Source organism: Nanorana parkeri, unplaced genomic scaffold, assembly GCF_000935625.1.
Source record: "Nanorana parkeri isolate BGI_ZX_2015 unplaced genomic scaffold, ASM93562v1 scaffold513, whole genome shotgun sequence".
NCBI classification, from domain to species: domain Eukaryota; kingdom Metazoa; phylum Chordata; class Amphibia; order Anura; family Dicroglossidae; genus Nanorana; species Nanorana parkeri.
In genome coordinates this window covers 941,121-956,381 of record NW_017306781.1, presented here as the reverse complement: position 1 = coordinate 956,381, position 15,261 = coordinate 941,121, and the positions used below count along the sequence as shown (strand labels likewise).

At 44.3% G+C, this 15,261-nt stretch overlaps 1 protein-coding gene across 1 annotated transcript in view; it reads right to left on the bottom strand.

The window, feature by feature from the left end:
- ACSL1 (acyl-CoA synthetase long-chain family member 1) overlaps window positions 1-15,261 on the bottom strand; it is an 80,695-nt gene that overhangs the window by 56,160 nt on the left and 9,274 nt on the right. The window lies entirely within an intron of this gene.

Genomic DNA, 15,261 nt, shown 5'->3' with positions numbered 1-15,261 from the left:
GAGAAGAGAGAGTGCTGCCCGCCAGGGGAAGAGGTGGAGAGTGCTGACCACCAGGGGAAGAGGTGGAGAGTGCTGACCACCAGGGGAAGAGGTGGAGGCAGTTAAGCCCCACTGCAAGAGAAGTGTTTGGTTTGCCCAGAGATGGGCTTTCAGTCAGAATACATTTAGAACTTCTGATCTCTATACATGTCCCAGCTTCTCAGAAAGAAATTAAGCCACCAGCATTACAGCAACTATCTTTTTCAGGAGCAGCCACCTTCTGTTCCATAGTACAAGTTTCCATTATAAACTCTTGTACAATACAACAGTATTAAAGAGGAACTCCATTTTCTTAGCCCTTGCAGAGGGGCTACCCCCTCACTGAAAGGGTTAAGTGCTCGTTTTGGTCTAGGAGCAAGAACAACAAAGTGATACTCGCCTGATTTTCAGAGCCAGATGGCTGTAACAGTGCTCCCTCTTGCCCCACTCCTCATACTCTCCAGCAAAAGAATGTCCCTCGACATCCTCACGTCCTATACACAATGTATTGGATGTGATTGACTCGAGGATCCTTAGACTGCTGGAGGAGGAGCAAGGCTGAAAGGACCAGTCCAAGAGAGAATGGTTATTTTTGCACCTAGAGGAAAATGAGCACTTAACCCTTACAGTGTGGGTGTAGCCCCACTGCAAGGGTTAGGAAACATTTTGGCCAGAGTTCTTCTGTAAGTAAACACTTGTTTCTTTAAATGACTGTGCGCTATCTGCATTTATTTAACGAAGACAATATTTAATTATGGCTTATGGTTGTGGCTAAAGAGATAAAACTTCTGCATGTGCAGAACATCCTACATTCACCTCTACAGTGTGCACAGACTGCCATTTGTATGCAGCACATGCCAGCACTGTATGACATATCAGCAAACAAACATCCCTGAAATTTACCTTCTGCCTTTTTTTTATCCTGTAAATACTAGGCTACTAAGCCCAGCAGATCTAGCGTTGTCCTCTTCTCCTGCGCCGCCATCTTCCTCTTGTACGTCATTGGCAGTTGGCAGTCTGAAGCCCCACTCCTGATGCATCTTTCTACACTGTGGTGAAGCCTCAGGCCTCCTGGGATAGGCTGACATGTCATTCTCGCCTAGGTGAAAATTGAGGCCAGGGGCGATTTCACCAGAAGGGAAAAAAAAACTATTTACATTGTGTAGGGGAGTGATTTGGGGTGCTGGAGAGTGAAATTCTGGAGTGAAGGTCTGCTATAAAAAAAAAGGTCACAGCTATAGGATTACATTAGACAATGTGGCATAGTTTCTAGTCCAGGAGTATACACATCTGAACACACTTTTTGCCATTTACAACACCTACACATAAGCTACCCTGTTTCCCCGAAAATAAGACCTACCCCGAAAATTAAGACCTAGTACCATTTTTGGGAATTGCTAAAATATAAGACCTACCCCGAAAATAAGACCTAGTTGTGACCATTACCAGGGCCGGTGGTGGCATAAGGGGGGACTTGAAGAGCCGCGGGAGAGAAAATCGGCAGTGCCAACAAAGGCAGCGCTAGAGGAAGCGAGGCGACAGCGCAGGGAGCAGAGCCGCATAAGCCGATGTTTCCTCTACAGCGCCGACTCCTGTCACAGGCGGAGTGATAACAAATGCACTCCGCCTGTGAGGAATCAATAGTGAATGTGCGCTCCGCTCATTCTGGTTACCAAATTGCTCTTGGAAAGGTACGGCACCCCTGATTACACTAGTCTTAAACTTTGCCATTTTGGATTATTTAAATTTGGATTTGCAATATCTTTGGATTGTTATACATTAAAAAAAAAATTAAAAAAAATAAGACCTACCCCGAAAATAAGACCTACTGTGTTCTTTTGAGCAAAAAAAAACATAAGACAGGGTCTTGTTTTCGGGGGAAACACAGTACCGGTAGGTAGTACAAAAACTAGATCACCTGCCTAGTCAAAAATTTGATTTAAATATGTAAGATGATAGCAACTTGTGTTTTACTACTGCTCATCATAAACAGAAATAAATGTATGCAGCTACTTAAAAACATTAGCATAAGCTAAATAGAAAGTACAATATAGTGTTAGTCAGCACATATTTTTCGTTCTTATTGCAGTGTTTGTCTAACATATATTTATGATGGGACTTATGCACAATATTGCAGTATAGAGATATGCAGATTGTCCACTAGAGGGAGTAAACACTGAATGCCTCATGTTGCCTCCCACTGTTAAAACAGAAATCCAGGCTAATCAAATTTTAATGCCCACCTCCCCTTACTCCAGCAATAGTATGGCCCTCGGTATCCATGCATTGTATAGAACGTGATAAGTCACGGGACCTTAGATCGCTGGAGCGCAGGGAAGAGAGGCTGAAGGGAGTAGTCTAAGAGCAAGCCGGGATCATAGTTCATGCAAGTATAACTTTTTTTTTTTTCTTGCTCCCTAGACAAATTGAGCACTTATCCCCTTACTGTGTGGGGGGGTAACCCCACTGCAAGTGTGAAGATGTTATTTGCCTGGAGTTCTGCTTTAAGACAAGATATATGCTAAATAGAGAGACAGCATTGTTTGGAGTAAATCTGCTGGCACATAGGCTTGCATTGTGGGAAATAGCAGTAAAGCATTAATATGGTCATTCACAAATCTACCAGTGTATACCCTACTTAACCATTGTGTGGTAGTGCAAAGCAGGAAGCAAGGCCAGTGTGTGTGTGTGTGTGTGTATACATAGATGCTCCCTAATACATTCCCAGTATTATGTTCCCAAACATTAAGCACTTCAAATGGGAATTCCACTTTCCCAGGTGAATTTTGGAAAAATTGAATTACCCCCTCCCATCTGGCCCCCTCTTTTGCTCACAAATGGCAAGCACTCACTCTTAGCAAGAAGTGTCTCATTGGTCAGTGCACTCAGAAGTGATTTTCATTGGACCACGCTAATTAGTGCTCACCATTTGCAAGCAAAATTCAAAATCCAGAGTGCCGGGCTGCGCTAGATGGCAGTACGGATAGTACACCCGCACTGGTGGAGGGGGAAGGTGCAGTCACCAAAAGATCGGTATAGCCGAGGGGGCATTTCCATTACCCCAAATTCACCTGGGAAAGTGGAATTACCCTTTAAACATACCCTCATTCATCTCTGTATTTACAAGCATTATGACGAATTCTCTCATCACAGGCACTGTGTTTTTCTATGAGAGCAGTATCTTGGCAGGCTGCCAGACTTTAATATAAACAACCAGCAGGTCTAAGTAGTTAGAAACTGCCTAAGGGCCTGTTCACACGACATCCGTTTTGTGTGCTGACCGGATCCGTACGCTGCTGCACTCAAAATACATCCCAATGCATCCCTATGTGTTTTATGGGCTACAGTTCTCACGTGCGCAGTCCATTCAGGTTACGACAGAAAAATACTGCATGTCACATTTTGTACGGTCAGGAAACGGTCCGGAAACGCAAACGCATCAAAAACGCACTGCAGCTAACATACTAAAAGCCCCACTCCAGCAAAACTGGAACGCATCAAAAACGCGACCAAAACGCACTGCATCAGTCTGCAGATCCGCACCTGATCAGGACCTGATATCATGTGAACAGGCCCTAAAACATGACTACAGTCTCCGATGCGATCTTCACACAGGAGCTTAGATCTTAGACTATACATATGCAGCTATAAAAGACTGTAGACACAGGAGTGCCTGGCACCCTTACGAACTAGGAAGTTATTTTAGGAGGAATTCAAGACAAAAAAAAAAAAAAAGGTAATTTTTCTGGGAACTGCCTAGGCACAATTAAAACGTTCCGATAACAGCAAACTTTCACATTTTGAGTTCTAGTTTATTTCAAATGGCTTCTGCAACTGAAGATATTACATGTTTGAGGAAAGGTGTGCGGGGGTCAGACAGGCAAAGAATAAAAAAATGAGTACCATCTGATTATGGACTTTTGGGCAGCTTCCCCAAGAAACAACATTCAAATAAATGGTAAAACTTGGTTTTAACAAGAAAATAAATATAATGCGTGTGTTACTCTATGTGGGAGGTTTCCAAACGCAGATGTATGCACACAATCCAACACTACCCACTCCTGGCCCAATTTAACATTTCTATGTATGACTTAAAGGGCATGTAAAACCCGACAAGGAACGTCTCTTTTTTGTCTCTTTTGAGCCGTTAAAAGCTTTGATCCATTACCCTCTAGGTTATAGAGAAGAGGAAAGAGGGAGGTGTTTGTAGTCCTGTCCTTGTTGGACAATGCTGCTTCTCCAGAAATACAATTTATACATACAGGACACTTGATACTTGCCAGCATACTTTTATATAAATAGAATGGTAACATATCTATTATGTTGACCAGCTCAACAAAAAACCAACCTAGCAGAATTCCAGGTTTACTTCCACGTACAAATACAACTACTTTCTTTACAGAAACGTAAACTGGAATTAGAGAAAGAAAAATCCAGACAGACACATAAAACAACAGACATGTCTGCAGCTCATTCAAAGCAGCAATTGTAATAAGTCTCTATTATCTATATGCATACTAATTCAACAAGTCGTCATGTAACAAGTCAGTAAGTAACACTTGAAGAGAGAGAAAGCAACTCACCCCGGTGTGCTTGTGAAAAGTGACAGGACGCCCGGCTGCAATGGACATATATGTGTCAGCTGCTGTCCTGTTGCAGACAAGGACTCTGGGGACACGAGTCACATGCAAAGGCCCGGGACTTAATGCCTAGTAGGCAAAAGGTAACAGAGGCGGGTAGAGGCCAGTGACAATCTAATCTGACGAGAGTCACCCCACATGCAGAGGGTGGCATCCCTGACACCATGACATGAACGCTAGAGAAAAACAAGACAAAGACTGCCAGCGACAGACAGTCAGTCACCGACCCTCACTTCCCACTGGCAAGGAAAACATTAACCCCTCGCTGGTCTACTGATTGAAAAGACCAGCAAAACCAGAGCGATAATGATTGGATTCTCTTCTATTATTATCTATATAAGCACGGGGCATTACACACACACGCATGCACACTTACTGTGAAAGGCAAAAGAGCAATGTGCATAGTGCAGGAACTGATGACATAACATTTGATCTGTTCAGTGTTTATGCACTTTGGACTTTAAACTTTTTTTAAACGACAAAAAAAACAAAGGAATCTATAGCATTTTTTTCCTTTAAAATTCCCCATCTCAAATCATTTGCTACCGGAGTTCCCAGAAGTCTAGAACTACCTCAGGCTCAGCAAGCTGCCCTCAGTCCTTATGCGACAGCACTTGGGCCTGGCAGCTCAGGCACCAAAGGATGTATTATGGAGAGGGGTGTCATACGGGAATAAGTGTTGTTACATGTTCCCCTATGAGAAGAAGTAGTGCGCATTTCTAAGGGATAACTGTGTGTTTGGGGGGGGGAACAAATAAATGTTTTGCTGGACAATCTGTATTTGATGTGGATTTTCATCTTTAAAACAGAAAGAAAAAGAGAGTTTGATATGACTTTAAGCAAGCGCCTAACACCCACATGCTAGACTAGAATGTGGTGTAACAGGATGATCCCAATTACAGTTCTCACTCATACATACAAGTTATTGCTCCAGAGAAAGAGAAGGTGACGGGTAATAACTTGGGCTTCCTAAGAAAGCAAAGAACACAGATCAGCATATATGAGACAAGGTGCTGAGATCGAAATCTAAACTGTCAATACCAAACTGGAAATGGCTGAACAGGAAACCAGGACAATGTGATCAAGTCAATTCATTAGGTCTCATGCGCGCGCACACACACACACACACAAACACACACACACACACACACACACTTGTATATTGTGTACAGATGAAACTCGAATAATTAGAATATCATGCAAAAGTAATTGCAGTAAGTGCTGCAAAAGGGGCCCAAACCAAGTACTGAGTACATATGCATGCTTGTACTTTTCAGAGGTCCGATATTGTACAATCCTTGTTTTATTGATTGCATGTAATAATCTACTTTTTTGAGGTTGTGGATTTGGGGTTTTCATGAGCTGTAAGCCATAATCATCACAATTATGACAAATCACGACTTGAATTATCTTGCTTTGCATGTAATGAGTCTATCTCATATATTAGTTTCACCTTTTAAGTTGCATTAGTGAAATAAATGAACTTTGCACGATATTCTAATTATTCGAGTTTCACCTGTATATGCGCGCACTATATGCAATCCCAGAATGCATCCTTCGTAATAGAAGTTTTAATGAACTGTACGCGCATATATGCGCGCAAACACGCATATATGCACGTAAAATACGCTGCCCGGACGCATCTCTGGTCCATTCTGTTTTTGCGCATCTTTACGCAGTGCAAATATACGGCTCCTTATGCAGCTGTGTATGGAGCCATTTATTTGCATATGCTGCATATGGGACAGTGCACGCGTACGTGCATATACGCAGCATATTGTACGGCAGTGTGAATGAGGCCTAAATATTTCTGGTTGCCCGGCACTGTCGTCACAGGAAGTTGCAGTGCCCATAGTGTAGGGGTGAGTTCGTTCACAACGCACTGCTGAAATGACTCGCATCTCCTGATCAAGCTGCACTCACCCCACCGACTACTGAACAACAGAATTCATTGTGAGGAGCACACCCTCCACAAAATAAGCCATTTGTTCGTTGGATCTGCTGAGCCTCTGCTCTAGTATAAAGGGGCCGTTTGCTTCTTATTCATCTGGCCCTCCCACATACAAACACACACGTGCGTGGGTCAGAGCCGGCGAACGACAGGACATCAGCGGACAACTCAAAGAATGACATTGCTTCTGACAGTGTGAGGCTGGCCTGACTTTACAGAATTAAACACTCTTGCAGCCAAATTGGGACAACATCTATTTTACATTTGTTACATGTTTCTGCTGACAAAGCAAAACATTCTTAGAAAAATTGCTGCTCATCTTTTCACTTGCTAAAAACACTGACTTGCTTTTCCCCCTGCTTTCTAGCGTTAAAGGAGAACTATGGGGTTAAGGCTTTTCCCCATAGTTCTCCGTAGGGTAACGGGAGGACACAAACCAGCGTCCTCCCCTCACCCTAGGCTGCTGCTCGCGGTATACTGAGACGCCGCAGCTGAAGCGGATCCCAACAATTGTGCCGGGATCCGCCCAGCTGCGTGACTGACAGCTGGCTCTGCCTATCTAGAGGCAGACCCAGCTGTACCCGCCCCCTCCCGTTCCGCCAGTCAGCGCTGGCGGAGCGGGGGGAATACAGCTCCTCCCCTGTCACGGCAGAGAGACGTGATAGGATCGAGAGGTGAGCGAACGCAGGTATGTGTTCGCTCACCTCCCGATCTACTGAGTCGACCTATGACAGTTTCATTGTCACAGGTCAGCTAGAACTATGAGGTGAGTGAAAAGCACTCGCCTCATAGTTCTCCTTTAAGAATAAAATATAAATCTATAAATCTCAAGGGTTAAGTGCTCCTTTTCTCTAGGGGACTCAAACAAAGCAGATATACTCACCTGATCATTGGTCCTCAGCGCTCACATCTCTCCAGCTGTGGAAAACTCCTCACCGTTCGGACATCTAATGCAAGTGAATGAACCTACATTCGATGTTATGATGTCAGAGGTCCTTATACTGCGTGAGCCCGGGGGAGAAGAGGCTGTGGGGACCCGGTCTAGCATCCCGAGAGGACCGATAATCAAGTGAGTATATCTGCTTTATTTGAGCCCCCCCCCCCAAGAAAAAGGAGCACTTAACCCTTGCAGTGCAGGGATAGCCCCGCTCTAAGGGCACGTTTTTTTTAAATGCCCCTAGTTCTTCAAGGAGGGGACTGGGGGGTAAAGTTTGCCATAATTAACCCCATCTATACCACGTTGGCAGATTTAATTATCAGTTGTAAACTAGGTGTACACGGACTGTACTAACAAAGGGTTAACAATCAAGCCTTGGGTGGTACAGGTCACTGCACTTCAAAAGTAACTGAAGCTGCATTACTGTAACACAGTCAGGCTGCATATATAGGATTAAATATTCTTGCGTTTCTTCATTTATTTCTTTTTACATACTATGATCTGCAGCAAGGATTAAAGAAGAACTCAGGGGAAAATTAACCCTTGCAGTGGGGCTACCCCTGCACTGCAAGGATTAACTGCTCGTTTTTCTTTAGGGGTGAAAATACTCGCACGATAGTCGGTCCTGCAGCAGTGACTGCTCACCTCCACTCCGGCTGTGGTATGTCCCTCGGCATCCAGACGTCTAACAGACCTGAATTAGACATGATGTCCGCGGCCCTTAGACCTCAGGATGCCAGGGAAGAGGCTGCGGGGACTGGTCTAGCAGCCAGACGGGACCGAGAATCAGGTGTTTTCTTTGTTTTCACTGCAAGGCTTAATTTGAACCAATGGGATTTAGGCCTCATTCACACGAGAAAAGGCAGGCACGTACAGCTCCGTGCACGGACGTATCAGGCAGCTCCCGGGAAGCACAGGTGCTGCGTGTGATTAGTACGCAGCCCCTGTCCTTCTCTATAGGACTACGTGGCCATAGTCCTATAGAGAATGTTAGTAAAGTCAGGAGTTAGTAAAGTTAGCATGTTGCCATGTTAGTAAAGTCAGGAGTCCATACTTATTTGAGCCAAGTGTCTTAGGGCCTGTTCACACGACATCCGTTTTCTGTGCTGACCTGATCCGTACGCTCCTGCACTAAAAATGCATCCCAATGTATCCCTATGTGTTTTATGGGCTACAGTTCTCACGTGCGCAGTCCGTTCAGGTTACGACAGAAAAATACTGCATGTCACATTTTGTACGGTCAGGAAACGGTCCGGAAACGCAAAACGCGTCAAAAACGCACTGCAGCTAACATACTGACAGCCCCACTTCAGCAGAAAAAAAATGTTTTCTTTTTTAACTGGAACGCATCAAAAACAGGGCAAAAACACATAGCACCGTGTCTGCATATCCGCACTAGATCCAAACATGATCAGGACCTGAAACTCATGTGAACAGGCCCTCAAAGTATTGAAACGTACGGGTCAGAATGTCAACAAGGCAACTAGAGTTGACAAAATACAATGCCAGCAATGCAGAAAGGTTTAATCTAACATAAACGCAGTTTACCTTTGCAGTTGATTAATTAATTTCAGTCTCCCTCTGGCTACCAGTCACAGGACTATCCTCAGAGCACCGATACCAGGTGACTACTGAAGGGAAGAAGAAGGATTTAGACTGAATCGTTATTTACACGCCAGGCGGTATGTCAATATTAGCCCTCCAAAACCAGAAAGAACCACAAAAAACTGTACTGCTAAATGGAACGACTGCAAGCAAAGTGCAGTATATGCAAAGCCAAAACTTTTTTTTTTTTTAAAGTCGACATACTATTGGGAAAATTTCCCTTCACCTCCTGTCTCAGAGATGCAACCGGAAGTGTTATATAATCTGACAAATAGAGGAGCATTCGCTAAGGCCTCGTTCACGCCATAAGCAGTGCGTTCCGGTCCGATTCTGTCTCGCATGGGATCGCAGGGCACATTGTGTCTGCAGTGCGGTCCGGTGCAGTGCGATCAAAATAGTGCTTGCAGCATTTTGATCGCACCGCACAATGTGCCTTGTGATCCCATGCGGGTGATCGCATTGCGGCCGGAGGGCGTGGTTAGTGCCATTCACTTCAATGGCCGACCACGCCCCCTCCTGCCTGGCAAACGAGTCGATCGCAATGCGAGGCAGTGCTTTCCGGCCAGAATCGGGCCGGAACGCACTGCCTATGGTGTGAACTAACCCTTAGCCAGCTGTCCCTTGAACAGATTCCCCCATTGGAAGATCCCCCTCACCTCTTGTTCTGGGGACAACTCTAATTTTGGATTTCCACTGACTTTCTCAGTGACAATGGTCACCAGTTCAAATAGGTGGATGAACGGGATCTAACCCTTCCCCATTCTAGCCAAAAGCCTTCAATGAAAGTCCTTGTACTTGAAAGTATATCGTCACTTCCCATTCCATCAGGTTATGTCTGAAGCAGGTATTACAGCTCAGAGGAAGCTCTATTGTGAGTTACTAAGTATTGTCACCAATGATGCCATGGTAAATATGCAGACATAAAATCTGAGTGAGGTTTCATTTGCCCTACCTATTCTGTGTTTGCTCCGCTCTACGCTCCATATTCCACACCTCCTCATTCTGTATGCTCCGCTCTACGCTCCATATTCCACATCTCCTCATTCTGTATGCTCCGCTCTACGCTCCATATTCCACACCTCCTCATTCTGTATGCTCCGCTCCATATTCCACATCTCCTCATTCTGTATGCTCCGCTCTACGCTCCATACCTCCTCATTCTGTATGCTCCGCTCTACGCTCCATATTCCACACCTCATTCTGTATGCTCCGCTCTACGCTCCATATTCCACACCTCGTCATTCTGTATGCTCCGCTCCATATTCCACACCTCCTCATTCTATATGCTCCGCTCTACGCTCCATATTCCACACCTCCTCATTCTGTATGCTCCACTCTACGCTCCATATTCCACATCTCCTCATTCTACATGCTCCGCTCTACGCTCCATATTCCACATCGCCTCATTCTATATGCTCCGCTCTACGCTCCATATTCCACATCTCCTCATTCTACATGCTCCGCTCTACGCTCCATATTCCACATCTCCTCATTCTGTATGCTCCGCTCTACGCTCCATATTCCACATCTCCTCATTCTATATGCTCCGCTCTACATTCCACATCTCCTCATTCTATATGCTCCGCTCTACATTCCACATCTCCTCATTCTATATGCTTCGCTCTACGCTCCATATTCCACATCTCCTCATTCTATATGCTCTGCTCTACATTCCACATCTCCTCATTCTATATGCTTCGCTCTACGCTCCATATTCCACATCTCCTCATTCTGTATGCAGCCTATTCCACACCTCCTCATTCTGTATACTGCACTGTACATGCCCTCCCTATTCCATACACTGTACTGTATGCTGCCTATTCCACATGCTGTATAATCCTAAAAAGGAAATATTTTGTAAAACATTTTTTTCTTTAATAGTACTAGGTCTTATTTTCGGGGTAGGTTTTATTTTTGGGGAAACAGGATAGAGAGATTATATCTATATCTATCTATCTATATCTATCTCTATATCTATCTATAGATATAGCTATAGACATATCTATATAGATAGATAATCATACATAACATACATAACATACATACACACGCACACCCAAACCATTATACGTTCTATTAAATTCAATATTCATTCAGATTGAATTCACACTTTTTTTATAGTAAATAGGTCAAATATATGGAGCCTAGTAGGGCAAATTTCAAGCATACAGTTTACATTTTTCAGTACTAATCCATATTTTTATCAGTATATGCTCTGTGGGTTACAAAGAAGAAAAATTGAATTCTATCTTTGCCCAATGACTACTCTGCATTAACGTGTGTGCAGAGAGCAATCTCTTTTGTTAGACAGGTGGTTATAGGCTTTACAATGCATGTTAAGCTATAAGGCCTTCACTGCTCTCCTGAGGGCAGGCTTGGGAGATAATCGCTTGTAGTCTCAGATATACTTATAAATAAGCAGCTCTGCCAAGCAAGTCTTTTCATTTGAGTAAAATTTGTAGGTTCCGGAATAGGTTCTTGTAACCAAGCTAAAAAAAGAAAAAAGAAAAAGAAGAAGCGGACTACGATTAGGTTAGACTGTATGGAAATATAAGAAGTTACCAGAAAGTTTATACTTCTGCATCTGTGACCTCTAAATACATGAATGCCTGCTTCCCGTCTCTGCATTTATAAACAAATGTATATACAAAGACAATCCAGTACTAAGAAGGAATGTCTAGAGGAAGAACTGCTCGTATAGCTTTTTTAGAGGCAAACAACCATTTTCCTCTACTAATGTAATCTCCTAAACGTATATTTTTATTTTTTAAACAGGGCTAATAAAATGGTTTCTAAAAGCAAATATACTGGTTACCTTAAATGATAATTACATATTTTGCAGAAAAAATATGAATGCACACATTCATAAAAGAAAGCTTGGAGCTTGTAAAGCATTGCATCCACCACAATGCTCTGGTTCCTGCAGACTGTTTCTTCCGAGGAAGTGTTAAAGAAGAACTATGGGGTCAGTGTTTTTCCCCATAGTTCTCCTTAGACGACGGGATCCGCCCAGCTGCGTGAGTGACAGCTGGCTCTGCCTATCTAGAGGCAGAGCCAGCTGTACCCGCCCCCTCCCCCGTCCGTTCCGCCAGTCAGCGCTGGCAGATCGGAGCGGGGAGAGGGGAATTCAGCCCCTCCCCCTGTCACAGCAGAGAGCCGTGACAGGATCGAGAGGTGAGCGAACGCGGTATGTGTTCGCTCACCTCCCGATCTACTGAGCCGACCTGTGACAGTCTCATTGTCACAGGTCGGCTAGAACTATGAGGTGAGTGGAAATCACTCATCTCATAGTTCTCCTTTAATGGACTACAAGTGTGGTGACGTCACTGCATTGGTAGTTCTTAATAGAATACAAGTCTACTGCCACGGTAAAAAAGGTGGAATTTCCCTTTAAACCACACACACTTATACAACTACTTCACATCGTAATTTGAGGTGTGGAGCACTAAAATGTAATTTAAATTATTTTAGGCTGGAGGTGTGATAAAACAGTGCCTTCAATAGGATTACCAGACCAGCCATCAGCTCTATCCTTCCCATACCATACACACAATGAAGTTTAAAAAATTCTAAGTCTACAAAATATCCTTTTTTTAGGTCATTTGTAATCCAAACATTAATATACAATTTGAGTTCCATTCCTTCACTGGATAATGTGAAATATTCTTCCACCTCTGCATTGAAGAGTGTTGCAGTCACTCACTGCCACCCTATACAGTACAGAATTGTAGAGCTGAGCATTGCAGAAGGAAGTGGCATGAGGTAACCTATTCATTTACTGTTAAGAGATATGAACAGCTGAGACAGGACATGGCTTGTAGAAAGGTGAAATCAATCTTGGCCCTGAGGTTATAGCACATGCAAAAGGTCATTGCATACCTACTCTAGGAATGTTAGGGCCACAAAACCATAAAGGTGGTCACCCCTTTTATTTCTTAAGAAAGGGTTATGGCAGGGGTGGGCAAATTATTGTAGAATTTAGGAACCAGTCAGTCCAATCCCGGAAACAGCAGAATTTATATTTTTAGGAGCCAGCTCCATTGACAACAATTAGAATTGTTGGGTTATGCTGACTTTCAAATGTACATATTCTTCTCGAGTTGCTCTGCAGTTTTTTTTGTTTACTCTTCAGGTAAAAAGACTGGTGTTACTACGATGATTCCCCTCAGCTGCTGTGCAATTGGCCTGTGGAATGTAGTTGCTGCACATCTATGCAGAAACCTGCACCTGGGAGTGCCAGCTAGGTGCATGCAGCTGCATACAAAGCCAATGACAGGATGGGGCTGCGCGCTGGTAAATAGCAACCTGAACTTGTAAATCCGTACAGGTACAGATGCTTGGCACTGGTTGCAGACTGTCTGAGAAATGCGTGTTTAACCACTAGAGTCACAGCTGCCACTTTAAAATTGTGCAGGGATAGCACCTGTTCGTCCCAATGCCATTTTAAAATGTCAGCCAGTCTCTGGTGGACTCCTGCCAGCAAGTAGCTGTGTCTGTAATAGCCAAGGTCCAGTGCTACCAATGCATCTTCAGCTCATTCTATGCTATAGTGATCTATTGCTGGTTGATTGCAACCAGCAACAGATCACTATTAGGGCTTGTTTCCACCAGCCTGCGCATCTACGGCAATGTCCCACGCCCAGAACGCAAGGGATCGCATACATAAAGTCTCCTTGCGTTTTGGGGCAGGAGGGGGCATGGCAGTGCCATTCAAGTCAATGGCACTGCAGACACGCCATCCCACCCGCAGTGCCATCTGCCGCACCGGAACGTGTGGTAATAAAATGCCCCGTGTTCCAGTGTGGTGCGATTGCAAAGAATCATGCATGCATCCACATTTGCGCACTCGGACCTACATGGATGAGCAGATTCGGATCAGCGTGTAGCTGCGTCCTCTCATAGGAATGTACAGGCGGCTGTGTGCAATTACAGGCTGCACCCAATCCCTCCTGGGAACAGGTCTCTGCATAGGTTTGCACTCGGTATAGATGAGCACGTGTGAATGAGGCCTAAAAAAGGTATAATGTGTAGAACTGAGACATCATTAAAACAAAAAAATAAAAACCTCTAGGATTTAGGTAAAAAAAGACCAGGGGACTGAAGTGGTTAAACAGCCAGCTTCAGATCATGCTTCAGTATGTCTGTATATGAAAAAGGAAGAGAATTTTGACTTTTCTGAATCGTCTTGGAAGACTCAACCTGTTTTTGAGTCAAAGATCATAGACAGGTAACCTGCCATTCTGCAGAGCTTTCTAATCTGAATTTAGTGGCCCTTCAATAATGGCGAGCCATACAGTCCTGGGTTTTTTGTTCTCCTCGCACACAATTCAATGGGAACAAAGGTTCACAATTATTAACATACACTTTGCATTCACTTTTCTAGATACCAGTCATCTCAACTCTCCCGGAAGTTCCGGGAGTCTCCCACTATTCGATAGCGGCTCCCGGACACCAGGAAGAGAAACATTGTCTCCCAGAAAGGTTTACTCTGCTCGATCTAGCAAAGTAAACCTTTCCGACATCGGGGCATAGGAACTAATAGATTGCTATTTCAATGTCCAATAGCAGATTAGCTATTGCAACCGCCCACTGCTGCTGTCAATCAGCAAAGGTGGACGTGAAGTTCGCCATCAGGTTCACCTCTGCTGACTGACAGCAGCAGAGGGCAGGTGCAATAGCAATCTAGCGATTAGTTCCCATGCTCTTTTTTTTCCCCTGACGGCAACAGCTGTCAGAACACTATAAAAAAAAAAACAGCAGATCGCTAAGGAAGCATTAGCTTCTTTGCTATCTGCCATCATTTCAGGGGGTGCTCTCTTCCTTGTTGTTGCACCACCCCCCTCCCCCCCACAAAGAGAGGGGGGGTGTTGACAGAGGGCACCTCCCTGAAATGAGTAGGGCACCTCCCTGAAATGACTTATTTCAGGTTGGGATCTAGGGCTGCAACAACTAATCGACATAATCGATTATTGAAAAAGTTGTCAACTTTTTCAATAATCGATTAATCGTCTTCTGATCAGTTGGCCATGTTCACAGCTCCACACACGCTGCGCGCCGCACCTCTTCCCCACCTCACGCTCGCCGCTGCCAGACCCGCCCACCCGCATCAC